Source organism: Camelus dromedarius, chromosome 22 (genome assembly GCF_036321535.1).
Source record: "Camelus dromedarius isolate mCamDro1 chromosome 22, mCamDro1.pat, whole genome shotgun sequence".
Lineage (NCBI taxonomy): Eukaryota > Metazoa > Chordata > Mammalia > Artiodactyla > Camelidae > Camelus > Camelus dromedarius.
This window is the reverse complement of record NC_087457.1, coordinates 11,466,294-11,488,986: the sequence shown is the minus strand read 5'-3', so window position 1 is coordinate 11,488,986 and position 22,693 is coordinate 11,466,294. Positions and strand designations below refer to the sequence as shown.

Below are 22,693 nucleotides of genomic sequence, written 5' to 3'. Positions count from 1 at the left end.
AGACCTGGTCAGCTGCATCCTTGTCATCAACCACCTGAATCTCCGCCAAGTTCAGGGACAGCGTGTCCTGGAAGCCATCTGGTCGACCTCGCCAATCATGCTTCAGTCCCTCCTTCCAGAGCCCAGCCAATGGGTCTCTAACGGAAGTATGACCATGAATACATTGCAAGCAGCCTGTCCCATCTCTGGATGACTGGAATTAGTAGAACATACTTCTTTGAGGTAGAATGTTTCCAGATACTCTGTACCCCAAACAAAGGAGCATTCCACTTTTTCCTTCAGGCATGTAGACATGGTAAGCTGTCATTTCTGCAATGAAACGTGAGACTCCAGGGAAACACTCTGTCTCAATTTCTTTCCCACATCTACTCCAGTGAGATTCAGAAATTCAACTTTAGATATCATTCATTCGAGTTCTTCTTCCAGGATCATCTTCATCTTATAAAATGTAAATACCCAAGGACCTACTGTATAGCACAGGGAACTATATTTAATATCTTGTAATAACCTAAATTGGAAAAAATCTGAAAAAGAATATACGCGCGCACACACACACACACACACACACACACACACACATACAGACACACAGAAAGAGAGAGAGAATATATATATATATATATATATATATATATATATATATATATATATATATATATAGTATGTAATTGAATATATATATAATTGAATCACCTGGCTATACACCTGAAACTAACACAACATGGTAAATCAACCATGCTTCTATTTTAAAAAATGTAAATACCCATGAGAAGTAAATACTATATTAATTTAATCCACATGAAAACTTCCTTTCCACCAGAGAGTTTAAAAGAAAGCTATTCATACTGATTTAATTTATTAACAGAGCACCAACTTTGGACCAGGCACCAGGGATTCCAAGATAAACAAGACGCTCCTTGTTTTCCAGGAGTTTAGGAAAAACCTTGACTCCTGTGTCACACTGGCTCATCTGGAGTCAAATGTGCTAGAAAGAAGCTTCAGCCAAACAACTTCAAACATCGGCCGCAGCTCAGAGACCCATGATGCAGCAGCTTCCTTCTGCTGTTCCGTCCCTTCGGAATGGGGAGAAAAGCAGACTCAGAGTCCTGGTCTGAAACTGTGGCTTTAAATCTTGGCTCCAGATACTCCTGGTTGTGTCCTGTGGGAGGAATCACATAATTTCTTCCTGGCCTCAGTGTCCTCACCTAAAAGATGAGGACAAAACCATCCACATCCCAAGGTTTTATAAGGATTAAGTGAATAATTATATTAAATGAGAGTTGTTGTTACTAACTTTGCTCCAAAAACCATTGGAAAATCAAGAGATTAAACAGCTACAGCATTTTTTTCTCCCGATGAGTGCACAGTATTTCCTTTTTAAGAGACAAAATCATTCTTAAAGAAAGAAAAGAAAAAGAAAGAAATAAAATGAAGTAAAAGAAACTAACACTCAGTGTTGGAAGAATTTTGCAACCTACTGCCTGGATGGCATTACACAAATTATTTGACTTCTCTGAACTTCTGTTTCCTTATAGGATTCTTTATAGGACTGAGTAAGATAAAGCACGTATGAAAGTGTCTGGTACACAACAAGCAATCAACACAAATTAGCTATTACTATGATTTCCAAGAGACGTGATAAGAAAACCTTTATTTCCCAATGTCCTGGATGAAGCCCTAAGTTGAAGCTCTAAGACACAGGTGCAACCTGAACCCACCATATAGGGAATGAGAGGCACGGTTCAGGACGTCCAAAGCAAGTGGTCCGGAACCAGCTTCCAACCCGAGCTGACCACTCACCACCAGTCTAAAAAAGAGACTGGAGAAGAAAGAAAGAAACGGATAGTGAATTTCTTAAAGGGAGCCATATGGTACAATCAGTTTGACTAACTCTGCTCCACGTGAGATGGGGGAATCCCTTCTCTCTCACCTCAAACCTACGGGGAAAGGATTCAGAGAGCTTGAGGCACGCCTTCTTGTGCTCGGAGAGCAGAGTGCAGGACTCTACACCACCTGCCAGATCCAAAGTGTCTACTCTGATGGCAAAGTGAGAGAGGTGGAGGGATTGGGCGTGGCCTGTGTGCTCCGAGCTTGTCGGAACAAAAGATGTGAGAGTTTCCCACAGACCACGTGGGTACCAGGTACGTGTGAGCGGTGGGGGCAATGCGTCCTCAACAGAAAGATGCTAGCGGGGTTCAGCTGGATATCTAGGGCCACCAAGTGACCCCAGAGGAGATACTTAGCCCCCATCAAGGAATGCTGAATTCTGGAAATAGCCATGAAATCACCCCAGGAGAAGAAGAGTCAGTTCGCAGCCCCTGCCAAGTCAGGCAGCATCTATGTTAGCTTTGAAGGTGCATCCATCAGGTACACTTTTATCTCCCTTGCCTTTCTAACCTGATTCCCTGCATCCATCAGCCCTGGAGGAACCGGGGGCAGCCTGCTGAGATAAATGAAGAAAAGCCACAGCCCCGGGTGGAGGAAAAGACGGGCAACTAACACACTCTTTACCCACGACATACAGGCAGCCCAAGCAGAAAGGCACTGAGGGAGGGGAAAAACAAACTTTAAATGAAGTTTGGAGATATTTAAAAAATTATTTTTCTACCCTGTGTGGACAGAGAATGTTGCCTGCCATTTCAGTAAACGAAGGGTGCTGTGGCCCTCAAGCCATCAGCCACTGTGGCTGCCCGTTATGGTACTGCGCCCTGAGGGGACTCAGGATGGAGAAGAGCAGGGTACCAGCCCTGGAGAGTTAAGATGCACGTCGAAGGAATGAGTGCAACAAGCCTAGACTCTTGCGCCTTCTCATGCCTAGAAAAGCGTGAGCATCATTAACTTGAAATGTTTGTTTTTGTGATTAACAGTAATCTTTTGATGTCCAACTACATGTTTTTGCAAAAATCTCCTATATATCCTGGCTCCTCCCTTACCTTTCTGGACCAGCCCCTCAGAGCTATCTGAGAGGCTGTCTTTCGGGGTTACATCCGCAGTAAGTCTACCAAATAAAACATAATTCTCAACTTTTAGGCTGTGCTTTTTTTTTTCTCAGTAGACACCTGGACATATCAGTTAATGACATAGAACTTTTATGTATCTAGGAATGAAAGTAAAGAACGCTTCACTACTTAAAAGTGAACGAAAATTCATGAAACTTACCCTAGTTTTTACCCAAGGGGTAGGAAAAAATTAACCCCACAGAGATCATTTGAAAGGGCAGTGATTGGCAAGAAGAAAGTTACTTCTCGTGACGTCCAGTGGGTCCTGCTTATTGAATATCACAGTGGCATGAGAATTGCTCTTGTGTTGATTACAGGACAGACAGCAGAACTTTCTATAGACTTTCAAACTCCTATAGCCCAATGCGTGTTTCAGGGAAACCTATTTGATGTGATATGGTAAGTTGGTTTGGCCAGTGTTAAGAACAAATTTGTTGTTTTAGTTTCAATTGCATAATAATTGGACACTGACTTACCTAATTGTTCAATTAAGAGTCAATAGGGTGGGGGGAAGAAAAGAGTCAATGGGGGCAGAGAGGATATAGCTCAAGTGGTAGGGTGCATGCTTAGAATGCACAAGGTGCTGGGTTCAACCCCCAGTGCCTCCTATAAAAATAAATTAATGAATAAACCTAATTACCCCACCCCCAAAGAAACTAACAAAAAAAATGGCTACTTCCTTAAAAAAGTCTACCGGGGGAAAGGGGATAGGAAAGGATAAATTGCAGTTCAAGTATTTGCAGATACACACTACTGTATATAAAGTGGGTAAACAACAAGGATCTACTGTAGAGCACAGGGAACTATATTCAATATCTTGTAGTAACCTACAAAGAAAATGAAAAAGACTATGAAATGGAATATACCTATGTATATGTAAAAAATAATCAGCATAGTGATTCACATATACATCACTGTGCTGTACACCAGAAGCTAACACAACATTGTGAATCAACTATACTTCAATGAAAGAAAAAAAAGAGAGACAGAGAGGGAAGGTAAATGGAGAAAGGGACAAAGGTGTCAAAGGGAAACTGGTCGGCAAAGCAAAGAGAGAAGCCATTTTTGAGATGGAAGACAAGATGATTTTTTTAATTAAAACAAAGAGTCAATTTTGTTATTAAAAAAAAAAACAATGAAACCACAGATCTCTGGGATCTTCGGAGGCAGTCTAAAGGACTTTTGACTGGAAAAAAAAAAAAAGCACAACCTAAAAGTTGAGAATTATTCTTTATTCAGTGGACATTCTAAAGACGTTAAGCCCTGGAGACAGCCTCTCAGATGGTTCTAAGAGACTGCTCCGAACAGGCAGGGGAGGAGCCAGAATAAGGAGTTTTTGCACCAAAGACCAGATAGTTGGAACATCAAAAGATTACTGTTAATTAAAGAAAACCAGATATCTCAAGTCAAGGAATTTAGCGCTTTTCTATACATGGGAAGATGTGAGAGTCTGGGCTCCTTGAAATCATTCCTTCGATATGCGCCTTAGCTAGCCAGGGCCAGTATCTTGTGCTTTTCCATCCTGAGTCTTCTCAGGGTGCATGACTGAGGGTCGTGCAGGCTGATAGCTTGACTGCAGGCATCCTGTTTCCATCCCGAGTTCCCTCAGGGCTCCCCATCGGGGGTGGCTGCAATGGCTGATGACTTGATGGCCTCAGCATCCTTCATTTACTGACATGGCAGGTGGCATTCTTTGTCCACAGGACTCGAAACTTTCCAGGCACTGATTGACAGGCACTTCAGAGATGAAACAAACAGCTCTTGGCTAGTCCCTCCAGCAATGACTCCCAAACGTCCCAGTTACATCCTCCGGTGCCGGTTCTAAAATGCAGATTCCCAGGCAGAGTGTCTGCAGAATCTGCTTCTATAAATCTTGGCTGGGGCCTGGGAATCTGTAAGAAGTTTCATCCTTATAACCCCACCTCCAACACACACACAGACTTCCAAAATGTACTGCCCCATGGAGTCGTATTCCTTTTGGTAACTTGAACTTGTCAGAGACAATACTGCGTCTTAAAAAAAAAAAAAAAAAAAAAAGCTATTCCATAACGAAGAGCTACGCGAACATAGCTTTTCTGTTTTACAGGTGGGCATGATTCAGGAAGATTATGTAGTCCCCAAACCCAGAGGCCGTAAGTTATCACAACCTGCATGTGAGTTGTTTGAATGCTTATCCTGGGCTGATCTACTCTGCTCTTCTGTGCACAGATTCAGAATATGAAAGCCAGCTTCAGGATTTCCTGCCTCCAGAGTTTTCCATCAATTTTGTCATAATAAGCGGTAACCACTATTTATATGGGTCCCCTTCAGACGGCAGACTCATCACAGGCCCCCTCACAATGAACGGAAGTTCAGCGTGGCAACAGGCATAAATATTTATGTTTAAAAAATAAGCATTTTTAAGATCACCAATAAATTTAAAAAATATTCTGATCTGTTGCTTTCCATTACAGTTCTCCTGCTCTGCAAGCCGAGCAGAGGCGTGGGCAGGAGATATTTGGCACTTTATTGCGATGCGAACTCCAGGGACCGTAAACTGGAAAGGCAGTGCATATAAACAAGAACAAAGGCAGAGGAGGGGCAGAGGAGTCCTCCCCCACACATGACACAGTGTCCTTGGTGGGAACTTAGAGCTTTATTAATGCTCTGTTGAAATCCTAATTACTTTGGAATTATACAGCTCCTTTTTCCTTAGAGAAAAAGAAAATCTTATTAAACAAAAAATGCTAACTTTCTCATTCAATTCATTTTCAGTGCAATACCATTTTAGGAGTATCCCCAAACCTTTGCAGACCGAATGGTTATTTCTGCAGGATTGCTAATATGTCTTCTTCAGAAATACCATCCCTGCCTGCAGGCTGCTGATAATCCAGTTGGAGAGGGAAGCTGTGTATACAAATCGCAATAGTACAGGGTTGATGACAAAAAGTACCACAGTGAGGATGAAGTGGAATATTATGAAAACTAGAGGAGGAACTTGCTTCTAATGCAGAGAATCTGGAAAGGCCTCTTGAAGATGCATGGCTTTTGTATTTATATTCCCTAGCATAGTGTGCAAAGCAGATAATCCTGCAGAGTTTAGCAGTACGTGACTCTCAGTGTGTCTTTTCAAGTCCAGCAAAGCTAGACTTCAGATGTTCTGCCAACTTCAGCTGCATCCATTCCACATTAGAGAAACATCATCGTGCCTTTCTTATGATGCCAGGTATTTTGCTCGATGCCAAGAATGTAGGAGGCAATAAAGCCGAATAAATTTGCATATGGAGCTATTCAGGTAGAAAGACAAGAAACAAGGAAATAAGTAAAAACATCATAGAAGAGTTGCACAGGATGGAAACAGGAAAATGAGGAAGTCACAGAGAAGAAGGCTGGTTTTGGATAGTGTGGTCAACGGAGATCTCTGAGAAGTGGAAAATGGGACCGGAGGGATGAGGATTAGCCTGTGATGTGAGGAACTGTTTAAAGAGGTGTCCAGGGAGAGTAAACAGCAAGCAGAGAGGACCAGGGGTGAAATGGGCTTGGATTGTTCACAGAACAAAAAGTGGTGAAACAAACAAACAAACAAATAAAACAAAACAAGTGATAACCCAGAATTCTATATCCAGCAAAAACATCCTTCAAAACTTAAAGTGGAATAAGAACATTTCCAATTAAAACAAAAAGCTAAAAGAATACTTTGCCAGCAGACCTGCACTAGAGAAATGCTTGTAAAGTTCTTCACGTGGAAGGCAAACGACACCAGATATAAACTCAGATATACAGGAAAAAAATAAAGAACACCATAAATGATTAATACATTGGCATCTTTTTTTTAGTGCCCTAAATTTATTTGAAGATAGTAAGCAATTTAAAGCAAAACTTGTAACACTGTGCTGTGTAATGTGGCATTTATACTGTATATAGATACAAAATATCTGACAACAGCACAAGAATGGATAGGAGTGGAACAGTATTATTGAAAGATCATGATACTTTACATAAAATATAATTAATAATAAATTTAGCAATATTAATAAATAGCATAATAAAAAGTATCTGATTAACCCAGAAGTAGAAGTACCTATGTTAATATCAGACAAAACAGAACTTAAGACAAGAAATATTACCAGAGATTAAGCAGGATGTTTTGTAGGGATAAATGGAGAAATAGATCAGGAGAGCTTAACAATTCTAAGTGCAATTTAGCTAATAAAACATAAAGATGTGTGAGGCAAGAACTGACTGAACTATAGGAAGAAACAGATAAATACATAATAATAGGAAATACTAATATAGAACAGTGAGACAAAACAATCAGTAAAGTTTAAAAGATCTAAACAAAACTATCAACCATATTATACTAATTGATATGTACAGAGCACTACAGTCAACAACTGGAGAATTCACAATCTTTTCAATTGTATATTTAAGTAAATTAAGTTTGGGAATATGCTAAGCCACTAAAAAACCTTACTAAGTTTCAAATAATTACATTATGTACAGTGGTTTCTCTAACTACCATTGAAATTAGAGGGGTGGGAAGGGACAGACTGGGATTTTGAAATTTGTAGTTACTGACAGGCATATGCAGAATACATAAACAAGATTATACTGTATCGCACAGGGGAATATATACAAGATCGTGTGGTAGCTCAAAGTGAAAAAGAATGTGACAATGAATATATGTATGTTCATGTAAAACTGAAAAATTGTGCTCTACACTGAAAATTGACACAACATTCTAAACTGGCTATAACTCAAAAAAAAAGTTAAAAAAAAGAAATTAATAAAAAATAATGACTAGTAACATGTATAAAAAGACCTGAAATACTTCTAAATATCCTATTATCAAAGGAAGAAATTTAAAGGGAAATTAGAAAATATTTTGAACTGATTGATAATGAAAATACTACATATCAACAAGTTTAGTTTCATCAGTTTTTAAGGGAAAATGTATAGTTCAACATTGCACTGGAGATGCTAGGCAGTGCAATAAGAAAAGAAAGAGAAATAAAAGGTTTCTAGATTGGAAATGAAGAAGTAAAACTGACTTTCCTTGTAGAAGACATGACTGTTTATAGAGACAATCCAAAGGGAGCTACAAAATGACTACTAAAATAAGTGAATTTAACAATGTCACAATACCCAAGGCCAGTAGCAAAAAAAAGTATGCTTAAATAGCTGCAAACAACTGGAAAATATATTTTTAAAGTATCATTAATAGTATCAGAAATACTTTTAAACACTTAGGAATAAATTTAATAAAAGATGTACAAGATGAAAACTACAAAATATTGCTGAGAGAAATTAACAGGAACCTAAATAGATACAGAGATATATACACATATTCATAAAAAGGATCAATACTGTTAAGATATCTGTTTTCCTACAGATTTAATGCAATATAATAAAAATTCCAACAGATTCTTTGTAGTTGTAGAGGGTTTCATTGGAGAATTCTATGGAACACTAAGGGACTGCATAGACAAGTGGATTCTAAAATTTATGTGGAAATCAAAGTACCCAGAATAGCCAAAACAATTTTGAAAAAGGAAAAAGTCTGAGGACTCACACTTGAGGATTTTAAGATTTGCCATAAAAATCGATTAATCACAATAGTGTCACATTATCATAAGGATGGACAACTTGCATCAATGGAACAGAGAAGTGAGTCCAGAACTTGACCTACACGCAAAGGATCAATTGATTTTCTTTTCAGTTTTGTTGAGATGTAACTGACATAGAGCTCTGTGGAAGTTTAAGGTATGCTCCGTAATGACTTGACACACATATATTGAGAAATGATTACCACAGTGAGTTTAGTTAATATCCATCATCGCACACAGATTCAAAACACAAAAATAGATTTTCCTTGTTATGAAAACGTCTAGAATCTGCTCTCTTAGTAACTTTCAGATATATCACACAGCAGTGTTAACTATAGTCATCAAATTCTATATTACACCCCCAGTAGTTATTTATCTTAAAACTGGAAATTTGTACCTTTTGACCACCTTCATCGATTTTCAACAAAGACGTCAAGGGAATTCAATGGGGGAAATAAAGCTTTGTTGGCAAAAGGTGCTGGAATAACTGAATAAATGTATTAAATAAACGAAATGATGAACATCAATCTCTTCCTCGCAACACACATTAAAATTCAGATTGATTACAGACTTAAATGTAAAAGCTAAAACTATAAAGCTTCTAGAAAAATACAGGGGAAATTTTTTATGAACTTGGCATAGGCATAGATTTCTTAGGAAATAAAACATGGTGAACATAAAAAAAAGATAAATTGGATTTTACAAAAATCAAAAGTTTATGCTTATAACCATCAAGAAAGCAAAAAAGCAAGCTGTGAAAAAATAATTATAATACATATATCTGATCTGGGACTTCTGTTCAGAATATATAATTAACTCCTACAAATTGACAGTAAAAAGATAAACAAGCCAGTTTTTTCAAAGGACAAAATACTTGATCAGATATGTTATAAAAGAAGATATAAAAATGATCAATATAAAAATGATCACACAAAAAGGTGCTCAACATCATCTGTCACCAGGAAATGCAAATTAAAAGAACAACTAAATACCACATCAACACCCACGACCCATGCTAACATCAAATAAAACAATACCAAATGTAAAGACCATGTGGAGCAGCTGGAATTCATGTATGTTTCCCAAGGAGACTGTAAAATGGGCAAGCTGTCAGTTTCTTATAAAATACACTTACCCTCTGACTCAGAAATTCTACTCCTAGACATTTACCCCAAAGGAACGAAAACTTAGTATAAAAAAAAAAAAAGACTCGTGCAAAAATGTTTATAGCAGTTTTATTCATAATAGTCAAAAATTCAAAGCAATCTAAATGTTCATCGACAAAAGAACTGATGTGGGAGAGAGGGTATAGCTCAGTGGCAGAGGGTGTGCTTAGCATGCACGAAGTCCTGGGTTCAATCCCCAGTACTTCCATTAAAGTAACTAAATAAATAAGTAAACCTAATTACCTCCCCCAACAAAAGAAACCAAACAAACGAACAGAGGAACTGATAAGCAAATTATGATGTATTTACATAGTGGAATAATACCCGGAAACTAAAACAAAAACCCAAACCCCAAAAACCGAATATTGATTTATGCAACAATATAAATTAGCATCAAAAACGTAACATGCAGTTAAAAAGTCAGACCCAGAAGAGCACACACTGTATGATTTCATTCATATTAACGTTCAAGAACAGCACAGCTATTCTGTAATGAGAGAAGTCAGAAGAGAGCTTTCTTCTGGGGGCAAAGACTGACTGCAGGAGGATACAAGAGAATTTTCCAGAGTAATGTAACTGTTCTATATATTAACTGGATGGTAGTTACACGGTATATCCATTGACCAAACGTCATCCGATTACACACACAAGATAGGCATGTCATTTTATTAAGAATAAAGTTTTACGGATTTTTTTGGGTGGATATGGTTCTAACACTGAAACCTCAACCAACTCAAGACTTCAGTGTAGCCAGTTGCTATTCTGCCCTCATCTACTTGCTACAAACTCTACTGTTTTAGAAAACTAGAAAGTAAACTTCATAATCATATTTATGCTCTGATAACCTTGCAACACTCAAAGAAATATTTGCGTATGTTCTGTATCATGATGCTTACTAAAGCTGGAGCCATTCTGAAAGATGATGAATCATATAAAAGTAAAAACAATAAGGTATTTGGCTTTGAATGATTTCTTTCTCCTCTACTTCTTAAACATTCATTAATCAAACTGTCCTGTAAATGGATTTGTCATCTTCTGATATTAAAAATAATAGCTAATACTTATATTATACATGCTATATGTAAGTATGGTTGTGCTCATGTTACCCATTTACTCATTTACCCTTTGCAGCACCCTGTGAGCAGACATGATGGTTATTCTGACTTAACAGTTGAGGAAATCGCGGTACAGAGATTACTCCAAATCGCAGAGACAGGTGGAGACACAGCTGGGTTGACATGGCCTCCTGGGACAGGAGACTAGGACCAGCGTCACAGAAATATGAAAGACTCTTCAGAGCTCACCCGGTCCAGTAGGTCTCACCCTGGCCACCAGAGCATCAGGTGGAAGCTGCTGACAACACAAATTCCAGGTCTTGCCTCAGACGGCGGTGACTCAGTAAATCCAGAGTGGGACCTGGAAATCTGCATTTTGTAAAACTCCCCAAAGTGCACACGTTGGAGAAACCAGTGGTCTAGTCCAAAGCCCCAAGGGGGAAGCACAAAGTTTTTACAAGCACCGCTGTATATACCTGTTTGCATTTAGAGGCTGTCCTTTTTCAAACCTCCACTGGCCTGAATTCTGCTTTGCGCACAAGGTTATTCTCTTTTCTTCAAATACACCAATTACTTGAGGAACGTCATCTTGTCCCTAAGGCTCTGTTTACCAGGTTGAAAGTCCACGGGCACTCTGACAGCGTTCTTCCTTAAAACACAGGTTCAAGTTCCCTGTGTCATCTCTATTACCTTATAGATGGCACTTCCTGTTTGTTGATGACATTCTTAAACTATGACCCTCAAAATGAAGGCCAAGCCCCTGGTGCGGTTTCATCAGTACAAAGCAGAGCAGGGCTGCCCCAGCTCTCACGCACCATTAATTCTATCAATAAAGCTTTAAGTGTAAGTGTGTGTGTGTGTCTGGCAACCCCGACCCACTGTCATCTGTCCTCAGACTGAACCTGCTATGGATCAATTCGAAGTCTTTTCCACACAGATTTCTGCTCGAGCCCAAATCTTCATTTCCTCTACCTTTACTTGACAACTTCATGTTACTGTTCAGCCCCATCAGATTCCATCTCAATGATTTCTACCCATTCTTTCAGGGAACAGACCTGCAAATACACTATAGGTCATGTATCAACTTGGATGGGTCAGGAGCGGCGGCTGGAGCACTGTGAGATTATGAGCCCTCACTCCAGATGCTAGAGGAAGCTGGTCACCATCGACTGGCCTATCTGTCACTGGTCAGTGCCCTGCTCTGCCTGTCTGTGTGACTCCAGCTCCAGCGAGTTGACCTAAATCCTGGAAAAGTCAGGCAAGGAACATCCTGGTAAACAGGGAGTCATCAACATACAGGTGTTGTTAAAGCTGTAGGGATGAGGAGAGCATCTGCGGAGATGCTGTGGGTAAAGAGAAGGGAGTGGAGGACGTGGGGGAGCAGCTGGTACCCCTGATGTCAGAGCATGCTGATCTCCTTTGTCACCTTGATGCATGGGGTGGAGCCAGGCCCACAGGCATCTCCAGCTGCCATCACATCTCCCGCTTCGGAGTCGCCGACTCCTGGGCCAGGTGCACATGAGGGATCCTGGTGCACGTAATTGAGGCTGAAGCGCAATGACTCAAGACACAGCCTCCAGGTTGCCCTCCTGGATTCCAGCTTTCCCTCATGAGTACAGTTTGTCTTTGCTCTTCCCCACCTCACAGCCACCTTTCCTTCCTGACTGTGGGCCTTACTGACTTCAGGGCCTCACACGATACAGAAGAAACAGTATTACACAGATTGCCTCACCAGCTCCCTTAATCCTTATAATAACTTCCTGATCTCTGTACCAGTCATGGGGGTGTATGCCTCTGAGCAAATCTAACTGACAGAGGTATCATTAAGGGACCAGAGAGAAGAAAGCTTTTCCAGAAGGATGAAGGAGACATTATTATCATATTTAATCCTCGAAACTACCATATGAACGTTACTAGCCCATTTTACAGATAAGAAACCCACAGTTCAAAGACATTAAAGTCCTGGAACTAGCAAGGGGACCAGCCAGATCTAAATATACTTATTTCTGAATTCAAAACTAGTGACCTTAATAACTACACTAGGGCTTTTCAAAGAAAATTGGGGCTGGAGGAAGACTAGAATCCTGTTTTCAAAACAAAAAAAATTTAATTTGAAACTAATATATAAAATAGACCAAGCATAGTTCCTCTAATTGGGATGGGGGTTAGGGATTTCAAACAGCCATCAGACCATCAAATTCCAAGCACAGGGGTACCCCAAGTAAGGGATCTTGGGCTTTATGGAAAGAGTTTGATCATCGCTGCGTTTTGTCTCGCTCCCCATCTTAAGGATAACGAGGAGGGCTGGCCTGTCCAATCTTAGACTTGCTCTGAGAAATCTCTCTTCCTTGTGAGTGCAAGTCAAGGAAACCGCCCAGGATCAGGGTTTGCTGCAGGACCAGTCAAAGAACCCCACTGCCCCACACTAGAGTCGTCACAATGTACAGAATGTTTAAATGCTTAACCTTCTGAATTCATCCCATTGCTCGCAGGCACGGACTGCAGGATATCTAACAGTCAATTAAACAAAGAACACACATTTTCTAAAACAATTCTTTCTCTATTTAAATAGCATATACGCAAAGCCTCGAAAATAGAATCGGAACGTAAATGGTTCTGCAGCTTCAAAGCTACTTCCAAACAAATAAAACCCACAGCTCTGCAATAAATGTATTCTCGATAATTAAAAGACAATTTTAGCCATGTTGGGTGCCTGGCTCAAGAGAGGACTAGAAAATTGTCACCCTACTGTGAAGATTCAGACGAGACGGAGTAGCTGATTCTAAATATTAAAGATCTGCTTGATTGAAGAAGGTTTAGAAGTGGCAGAGGATAGATGATATTTTTTCACACTTTGAACAAATCAGCCCCCGCATGACCTTGGTTTTAGCCTTGGAGGTGATTGCTATGATTATGATTGCTATTAGCAGACTGCAAGCAACCCAAAGAACTGAGCTAATTTTTTTTTTTTTGTTTATGACTTGAATTGAATGTTAAGAAAACAGAAATAAATAAACCTACTCTGAAGCCATTTATTATTTGAATTGTGCTCAAGTGATTTTTAACCATATACTCAACAACAACATGTGGGTGAAATGCCTTCTTCCTGCACTGGCTGTTGATGAGACTGACACACATGGAAATTTACAGAACATGAAATGCACCTTTTCCTTTGGGTCCCGTGGCAGGGCCGTAGATCTCTATTCACATCGGCCACCAATAACACAGCAGGGCTGTCTACTCTTTTCTTGTCAAGTGTCGTCATAAAATTTGGGTGTTTTCTACAACACCATTCTTGATGACAGATTGTTTTATGCACACAGTGAACTGGGCCCCTCATGTGAAGTCATAGATTATGGCATCAAGTTAGACAGTGGGTTAAATCAAACTCAAATGGGTTAGAGTAAACTCGTTAGGGTTAGTAGGAAGTGTGTGCAGGAAACACACTTCCCTGCAGAGAAACTCTCTGCCCTGTGGTGGTGTGTCTTCCAGGTCGTCTCTCATTTCCTCCCAAGGCCCAGGGCTCACGGGTCCTGTGATTTCCCCGAAGAATCGTCACAGTCGTGGCGAGAGGTCCCAGCTGTCAAAGAATCATGGTGTTGGCTTTTTAGCTGCACCAGCTGAGGACACAGTGATTGTCAACCCTTCTGTCATCCGCTAGTGGTCCAAATGCATCTTTAGCCATCCTTGTTTTGGGGCAGTACCAGTTTCCTGGGCAATCAAAAGAAAGGCCTCGAGAAGCCAGAGGGACACTGGTAGTCATTTTCAAGAGACCCCAGTCCAAGGAGGATTCAAAGGTGAAATATGAATGAGAAAAAAGCACATTATAAATGAGACTGTCCTCTCTCCCTCTTTCTCTCTCTGTGGGAGGCTGTGGGGTTTATGAATATTATCTCTGGTGTGCTTCTGGTTTGTTGTCAATCCCTCTGGCCTGCGGGTAGACATCTATCTCACAAGACTGGGTCTTTGCCTTGCCTGCAGCAGACAGACTGCCAAGTTCTGTGTTAAGTCATGGCCCTATGCTCTTCCTGCTGTAGCGGCCTTTTAATAGGGATGTCTGGAACTTAAAAAGCCTTCAACACTTGAAGACAACAAGGTTAAAGGTGGAACTGCAGGCCTGACCAGATGAGTCGGAGACCTTTAGGAAGACAGTGGCCTTTAAATCACCGCAGCCACTTGAGTGCGTCTCGGCCTTCCCCTGGGCCAGCCCGACACAGACACCCTGACACACGTGGCCCCACTGTGCCCTGAGTAAGTGACTTTTCTCTAGGACACATGGCAAGAGACCTCCCTATTCAATACCATCGTCACAGTAGCCCTACCTACTTACAGAAGCACACCTGATCTTGTGTGATGGAACAGAGAATAGCAAAATCCACAATTTATAGACAAACGTTGATTTTAGAAAAAGGAAACATTGTGAAGCATCTAGGAAATGCCTGTGACTCAATAATTCTCAAATCTACCAGGGCCTGAGAGTATGGGAACCAGTGGACATGAAATTGAATTACTGATCATTTTCAGGAGGAGGAATCATGTATTTTTCCCTCTTTCAATCTATGCTTGTTATTTAACCCTTAGGTGTCTCTACTTCCTAATCTACAAAAAGGAGATAATAATTGTACCTCCCTCAGGGAGTTTATATGAAAATTAAAAGAGTTAATGTTAGCTGAGCAACTTATCCAAACAGCTCAATAAATGTAAATGACGATTGTAATTTTTTTTTTATCACAAGGAGCCTTTGCTTTGAAGAAAAATAAAAGACCTAACTCAAGAGTGAAAGACTTCATAATAATTTAATATTCCAGGAAGAGTTCTGTTCCTTAGCATCCTGAGGCATATTCAAATCATTCTGGCAAGCTGCCTTCTCTCCTAATGCTATTCATACACATCTCTTTGACAGGTCAAATGCTTCTTTATCTACTCATCATCATATATTTGCCTGGCATAGAGTTGAATTGAAAATTATCTCTAGTCTCCATGTTTTTTTAAATTTTCTGAAAACATGGAAGTTATGACATTGCACGACTGCTTCGCAGGAAGCTGTTGACACAGTGGATCTCAATATATTTTGCCTGCTTTGTTCTTAAATTGAGTGATCGAGGCTATTGAATAGGTAATTAGCTAAGTTCATAAATTAGATAAAAAGATAAATGCAGAAGGTATATTGGAAGTGGTGTAATTACGTCTTTTTTTTTTTAATTCTTAAGGTGGTCCATCTGAAGACTTGTTTTTATTCTTCCATTAATAGCCTTTGTTAACAATACTGTTTGTTCTCTAGAGTCCTTATAAATACTGAGCCGGCAGTGGCTTTGCTGAGAGCAGTGATTCCTTCCCAAATGCTGAAACTACTTCCCAGGAGACTCCGATGTACCTGAATAGAATATATATATATATACAGATATATAGATCTATAGGTACATTTCTTCATTATATTTAATATAGTATAGTATACTATATTATATTGTATTACTCACAGATCTGAATTTGTGAATTCACCGACCCAATGAAATTTATTTGTCATCCCCAAAATCAATACTGGTGATGGGGGCGGTGGGGGAAGGTATAGCTCAGAGGTAGAGTGCAAGCTTAGCACGCACGAGGTCCTGGTTCAATCCCCAGGACCTGCATCAAAAAAGTAAAATAATAAATAAACCTAATTACCTCCCCATCAAAGAAAAAAAAAACAAGAAAAAAAAAAAATACTGGTGATGCTTGGAGGTCATGCTCAGACACGTGCAGAACAGCCCCCGTGAACATTCCCGGATGTGGCTGAACAGGCGACACTGCCTTGTCTCACACAGAGACGACCAGAGGATGGAGAGGGTAGGGAGCAGCCAGGAAAGGGCAAGAAGTTCCAGCTCTGGGGCCCGTTGATGGGACTGGATTCTCAGCTCTAGGACTTGCTCCTCCAGCCAGGTGGGGGCTGGGAAAAATCCATTCAATCTACTCCTCAGCACTTAAATATCAAGCATATAACCTAGACGGAGACGGGCATCAGGATAAGATTCACCTCTGTCCCCTCAGATGGAAACCGGCTCTCATTTCCAGCAATCCTGATCGCTTGAATATGTTCAGTTGTTGAAATGATTTAAGGGGTTCACACAGAACTGACGGGCTTGAGTCATCTGATGTGTCATCAGGGAGCCCCGAAGACCAGGTGACACCCAGTTGAAGCAGGGTCAGGGTTTTGTAAGGCAGGGGCAGCTAAGGATGTGTCCGTGTGGTCTGGACCAAGGCAGCCATTTTCCACTTTAATCAAAACCTGCAGTCAAATACAAACCACCAGCAGCATAGCGTTTTCCGAGAAGAGTTTTAGTTAAGCCCTGTGATTTATCAGGTCTTCAAAGTTTCCAGGTGGGGGAGGTAGACAGCACAAAAGCAAGGGAGGGGGCAAAGGGGAAAATCAAGGGAGAAACCAGAAACTTCCGAGGTCTGATTTAATCCCTTTCCATGGTCAGTGCTTCTCAAAATATCTGTGATAAAGAATCAAATTTTGGGGTTTTATTGACTTTTTAAATTTCATTATGTTGCTGACCACACTTTTGTGAAATCCTATAAAAATGAAATTAGGAGGAAAATAAAATGAAAACAAAGGCATGTAAAGCACCAGCCCAGAGTTTTACTACGAGATTCAACACACTTAAAATGACTGTATAAAGTTAGGGTAAAAATTTCTGGATGTTTACCCTCAATTTTGATGCCTAGCTCATGGCAGACCCGTGCAAACCAGTTCTCAGACCAGCATTGCTCCACGAACTACATTTTGAGTGGAATTGCTTTAATTAAGTGGGGTTTCTCCTTTGCCCCTAGATCTCACAGCCCACAGGGTCACCCCCCACCTCACAGCGGGCATCCCTGTGGCTGGCTTGTATTTCCTGACAGCAACCTGCTGACCACTGCCCAAGGGTGGTCGCCGTGTTCCTGCTTTCAGTTAAGAACTTAGTCCCCAAAGCCACAATGAGGCTCTAACATTGGCCAGTCTGATCACCGACCAGCCCTTTGAATGTGGCCAAACCCAGAAACACCTTGCTGTGACAAAATAGCAAATTCAGACCTTTTTTCTGAATTCTTCTCATTTTTCTTCTTACCTCCCCTCCTGACTCGATTCCTCGATGGACGGTAACTGACTCAACGGCCTTTGATCTGTTACCCCTCCAAACGTTTCTTGTATCTTTGGACCCTGGCTTCCCCCAAGTCTCACGCCCTTCCGGTCCACTCAGCCTCCTTTGAGAAGACGTTCCAGGTTCTAACTGGGCCCACAGAGCCCCAGCACAGAGGGATGCATGTTTCAGAATCTGCCACATCCAAGCCCTAGTCTCTTGACTCTGTCCCGATGTAGTTAACCAGTTCCGTGGGAAGGCAGCATCTCCAGCCTTTACAGCGTTATAAGATTAGTTAACGCACTGCAATTTTAATAGATTCCAAGTGGTGAACTCTACATAGTTTGCTTACAGAAAAAAAAAGTAAAATTATCTTCCAAGAACATCGATCCTGGAACACAAACAAAATGGTGAAGGATCCACAAAGAAATCCTTACTCATGATTGAATTCAGAGCTTGGAGAGATTCTGTTTTATACCGCAAGTCCAGGAAACAGAGATTATTCACAGAAGCACACATGAATAAATGCAAAGAATACCAAAAACTACCGTTCACAGGTACAGAGACCACCTGGGTGTCTGCTTATCTTTTATCTTGGATCAAACGGGCAAACCTTTGTAAGCACATCATGCCTTAGGTAGACACAACACTACAGAGCAAAAATGGGTTGCGTGAGGCAGCTATGCAAGGCTGGAATTCATCCCGTGAGGGGACAGCCGAAGAAAAATCACGCAAAAATTTCCTAATCATACTTTTTTTTTTCCCCATTGCATCTGTCGGGAAAGCTTGATTGCTGGTAAAGCCACTGAAGGGAAAATGAGTCGTCTGCCTCATTTGGATGAAAGCAGGAACAATTTCTTGCATAAGTGGCATGAATACAATTTAATTCTGTTATCTTTTCTGCTTGGGAGAAGAGCCTGGGTTTCACGCAGAAATAAGACTTTGATGTTTGCACATTGGCCGTGTTTTCTTGGGACTGTAAATAAGAAAGAGATGGTGCCTGATGCATTTTACATCTCTGCGTGTGTCTTGGATTCAAATGTGCAGGCTCCGCAAACAGCAGAAAGGGGTGATGGGGAGGCTGTGATAAGGAAAGGATGTGGGGTATGAAACGCAGGGTGGTCCTGTTACTGAACCAAAGAATTCCTGTTGTTTGACCGGATTTATCCTTTGCCTTTCCCAGCTGGTCTGAGCTCACGGGTGTAATGGCTGATACGGAAGTGTCTCTTCCTCAGCACGTAAATATGCAATTATCATTTTCAGAAAGACCCAAGGTGGCATCTACCCTTTCCTTTGAGTTCTGAGAACAGTGATCTGTGCTTAATTGAGAAGTTCTGTTGGCAAATGCAAAAGTTGTGGAATCTTCTGCTGTAGAGAGTCACTTAAAAGTAGTTTTAATGGACCATGTAATAGCTTATTTGACTGTGCTCTTTTATTTTAGCATAAAGCATAAATATTCCATTCAAGTGATAAAAAAATCTATTCAAGGCAAAAACTACCTGCCCAGCATGCCAGCCACAGCATTATTTGGGTTGTGGTCCTTTAAATAAAGGACATTGATGGGTCAGCATTAATTGTATCTTCCTGGAACTTTTACCAGTTATCTGTGATCTGAAATATATCTGATATATACATACATATATCTGATCTCTGAAATTCACACTTGAACTTACTGTCTAGTGCATGGAATCAGATTTAGAAAAACATTATTTGGTCCTACACCATATTATTGTGGGATGTCCTTCTGAAAAAAAAAGAGTAGGATGTTCATTATTCTGAGCACTACTAAGAGAGACCAGTAAAGATGAAAAGTCAGCATCTCAAATGTTCAAATGGTTTCTCGAGAGAGGTTAAAGATAAAATTTTATTATCATCTATTTGAGTTTTACAGACAAGTAGCTTAAGTGTCATACTAAACCAGGGAAGTAGGATCTGGAACTTTCCCTGTAATCTGGAGAGCTGATTTTTAGGTAGGCATTTTGATGGTCAGACCCACATAGTCATGGCTGGAAGGCAGAGGGTGTCCGGCGTAGGGCAAGGTCATGGGGCTTTGGGTTCAAACAAACACAAGGCTTCACTCCAGCACCACGACTTACTGTCCTGAGACACTGAGGCTCTGTTTCCAGGTTCACCAAAAAAAAGATAATTCCATTAGCTTCACAGGGTTATTGTGAAGGAATCAAGGCGGCAATATACGGAAAAGACCCAGCACAGTTGGGGATATATTACGATATTCAATCGAGGCTCACTCCTCGTCTCCCTTTCCTTTCCTCTCTCTCCTGAGTCTGCATATGCAGAACGATGGCTCGGGGGCAACATCACAGACGCAAAGACTCACTTGGGGGTCAGCACAAACGGGGGCAGGAAACGCAGGTCCTGTGCCCAGTGAGAGGCTGATGACACCCAGGGGAAAGTTCTAATTCCATATCTCTGACATCTCTTTCTAAGTTTCCTTTATTGCGACCCTTCCCACGTATGTACAATACCCGATCTTAGACACTGATACCCCCAGGCTTCTGTGCTTGACCCACTTTCCACTTTTCCCCTCGCTCTGATCTTTTTTTTTTTTTTTTAATTGAAGTATAATTGAGTTACAGTGTTGTGTCAGTTTCTGGTGTCCAGCACAGGGATTCTGTTATACATGTATACGTATCCTTTTTCATTACAGGTTCTTACAAGGTATTGAAGATAGGTCCCTGTGCTGTACAGTAGGATTTTGTTGTCTATTTTATATATAGTAGTGTGCATATGTTAATCCCAAACCCCCAATTTATCCCTCCCCCCCTTCCCCTTTGGTAACCATAAGTTTGTTTTCTGTGTCTGTGAGTCTGTTTCTGTTTTGTAAATAAGTCCATCTGTGTCATTTTTTTGAAGTCCACATATAAGGGACAGCATATGATATCTGTCATTTTCTGTCGGACTTGCTTCACTCAGTCTGACCATCCATCTCCAGGTCCGTCGTGCTGCTGCTCCTTGCTCCTGTCTTATCTCTGCTCTCATCCACTCCAGGACTTCAGCTTCTGCCTCTGTGCTGATGATCTGAAGTCCCTGTGGTCAGTCCTGGCTTCACTCCTAAGCTCCAGACCCCCAGACCCAGTGGCCGACTGGCATCTTCACCCTGAGTGACCTGCGGGCACCTCAATCTCAAAGCATCCTAAAGTGTCTTCCCTCCCTCACCCCTTCCCTCCTCTTACCTCCTGATAAACATGTTTGTCTTATTTTCTGTATTCCTGTTAATTGTATTTCTACCCAGTCTCTCTCTAAGCTGGAAATTCTTCACCTGTGAATTTAAATTATTTATTTATGTATTTTTCATGGACCGGGGATTGAACCCAGGACCTCATGCATGCAAGGCACATACTCTACCACTGAGCTATTCCCACCCCGCTTCACCTATTTATTTATTTATTTATTTATTTATTTATTCATTCATTCATTCATTCATTTAAATTTTTTATTTTATTTTTGGGTGGGAGGCAATTAGGTTTTATTTGTTTGTTTGTTTGTTTAATGGAGGAACTGGGGATTGAACTCAGGACCTTGTGTATGCTAAGCACGCATTCTACCACAGTGCTATATCTGCCCCTGCCCACATGCCTATTTAAATTGGTTAAATTAGCTTGGCCCTCCTCCCACGATCCCTACATTTACTATTCTCTTCAGCTCTGGATTCTTATTCCCTTCCACGCCTTTAACCTACCCCTCACCTCCTTATCTACTTGTGTAGTGAATGCACATTTCATCTGCCATCTTGGATTTCTGGCCATCCTCATGCTCCGCTTCCTCCAGGGGCCAGTGAGTCACTTGTCCTTCCTGAGAGCACCAGGCCAGGCACATGCACTGGGCAACTGGCTCCTTCAGCCCCTCCTGGGCTTGAGAGGAACACCACCCTGTGGGGGGGTTGGGGAACGGGCATCCCACAGCTGCCTCTGAAGCCTTGGATGACACGACCCTGAGAGAGTCAGCTTTCCAAGGGCTTGATTTGGTCCACAGAAAATCAGCAATGGGACGGAGATGGACAAAGGAGTCCCGCCTCGCTCCTCCCTCAATGGGCTCATTTATGGGAAGCCTCCTCTGTGCAGCAGCCCTGCTGGGTCACCTTCTGTGCATCCTCTCTGTGTCCCCTCACTGCTGCTATCACCCTGGCTCTTCACTGAACACACAGAGTATTGACATTTAATCCTTGCCTCCAGCTCTGTTTTCTAGGGAATCCAGGACCAAGGAAACGTCTAAAAAGGATTTCACACAATTTAAACTAAAAGCCCAAGTTCAATAAGACAAGAACCCCCAACTTATTTCCCTTTTCTGCATCAAGTATTAAAAAAAAAAGAAATACGTATACTTTACGAGTCTGTTGGAGGGGAAAGCTACACTAATTTTACAAAATCTTGCTTCAGGTTTTCTAGCAGCTGGAATTAAGAAGGAAACACAATAGATTTCATAAGTGAAGGTAAACGTATCAAGAAAAAAGCATCTCAGCTCTTACTAGATCCTGAGCTTTGGGAAGAATTTGTCGTGACGATCTTTACATAAGAATCATAAAATAACATAATGAATCATACCTTTATATCACATTTTTTTTACAAAATTTTAACAAATATACAGAATGCTTCCCATTTGGATTTTTCTCACGCTAGAATTCAGGGAAAGGCAACAGCAAGATTTTGGATCTTGTGTTTAAGATACACAGTAAGTTTCTTAAAAATACACATTTTAGGGCCTCATTCCAGACTCATGAATCAGAATTTCCAGGACTGTTTTAAAAACTAAAAGTAGAGCTACCAT

The 22,693-nt window shown here is 40.9% G+C and overlaps 1 protein-coding gene across 4 annotated transcripts in view; it reads right to left on the bottom strand.

Annotated features, from left to right (window-relative positions):
• The window catches only part of ZMAT4 (zinc finger matrin-type 4), a 416,088-nt gene that overhangs the window by 168,034 nt on the left and 225,361 nt on the right, over positions 1-22,693 (bottom strand). The window lies entirely within an intron of this gene.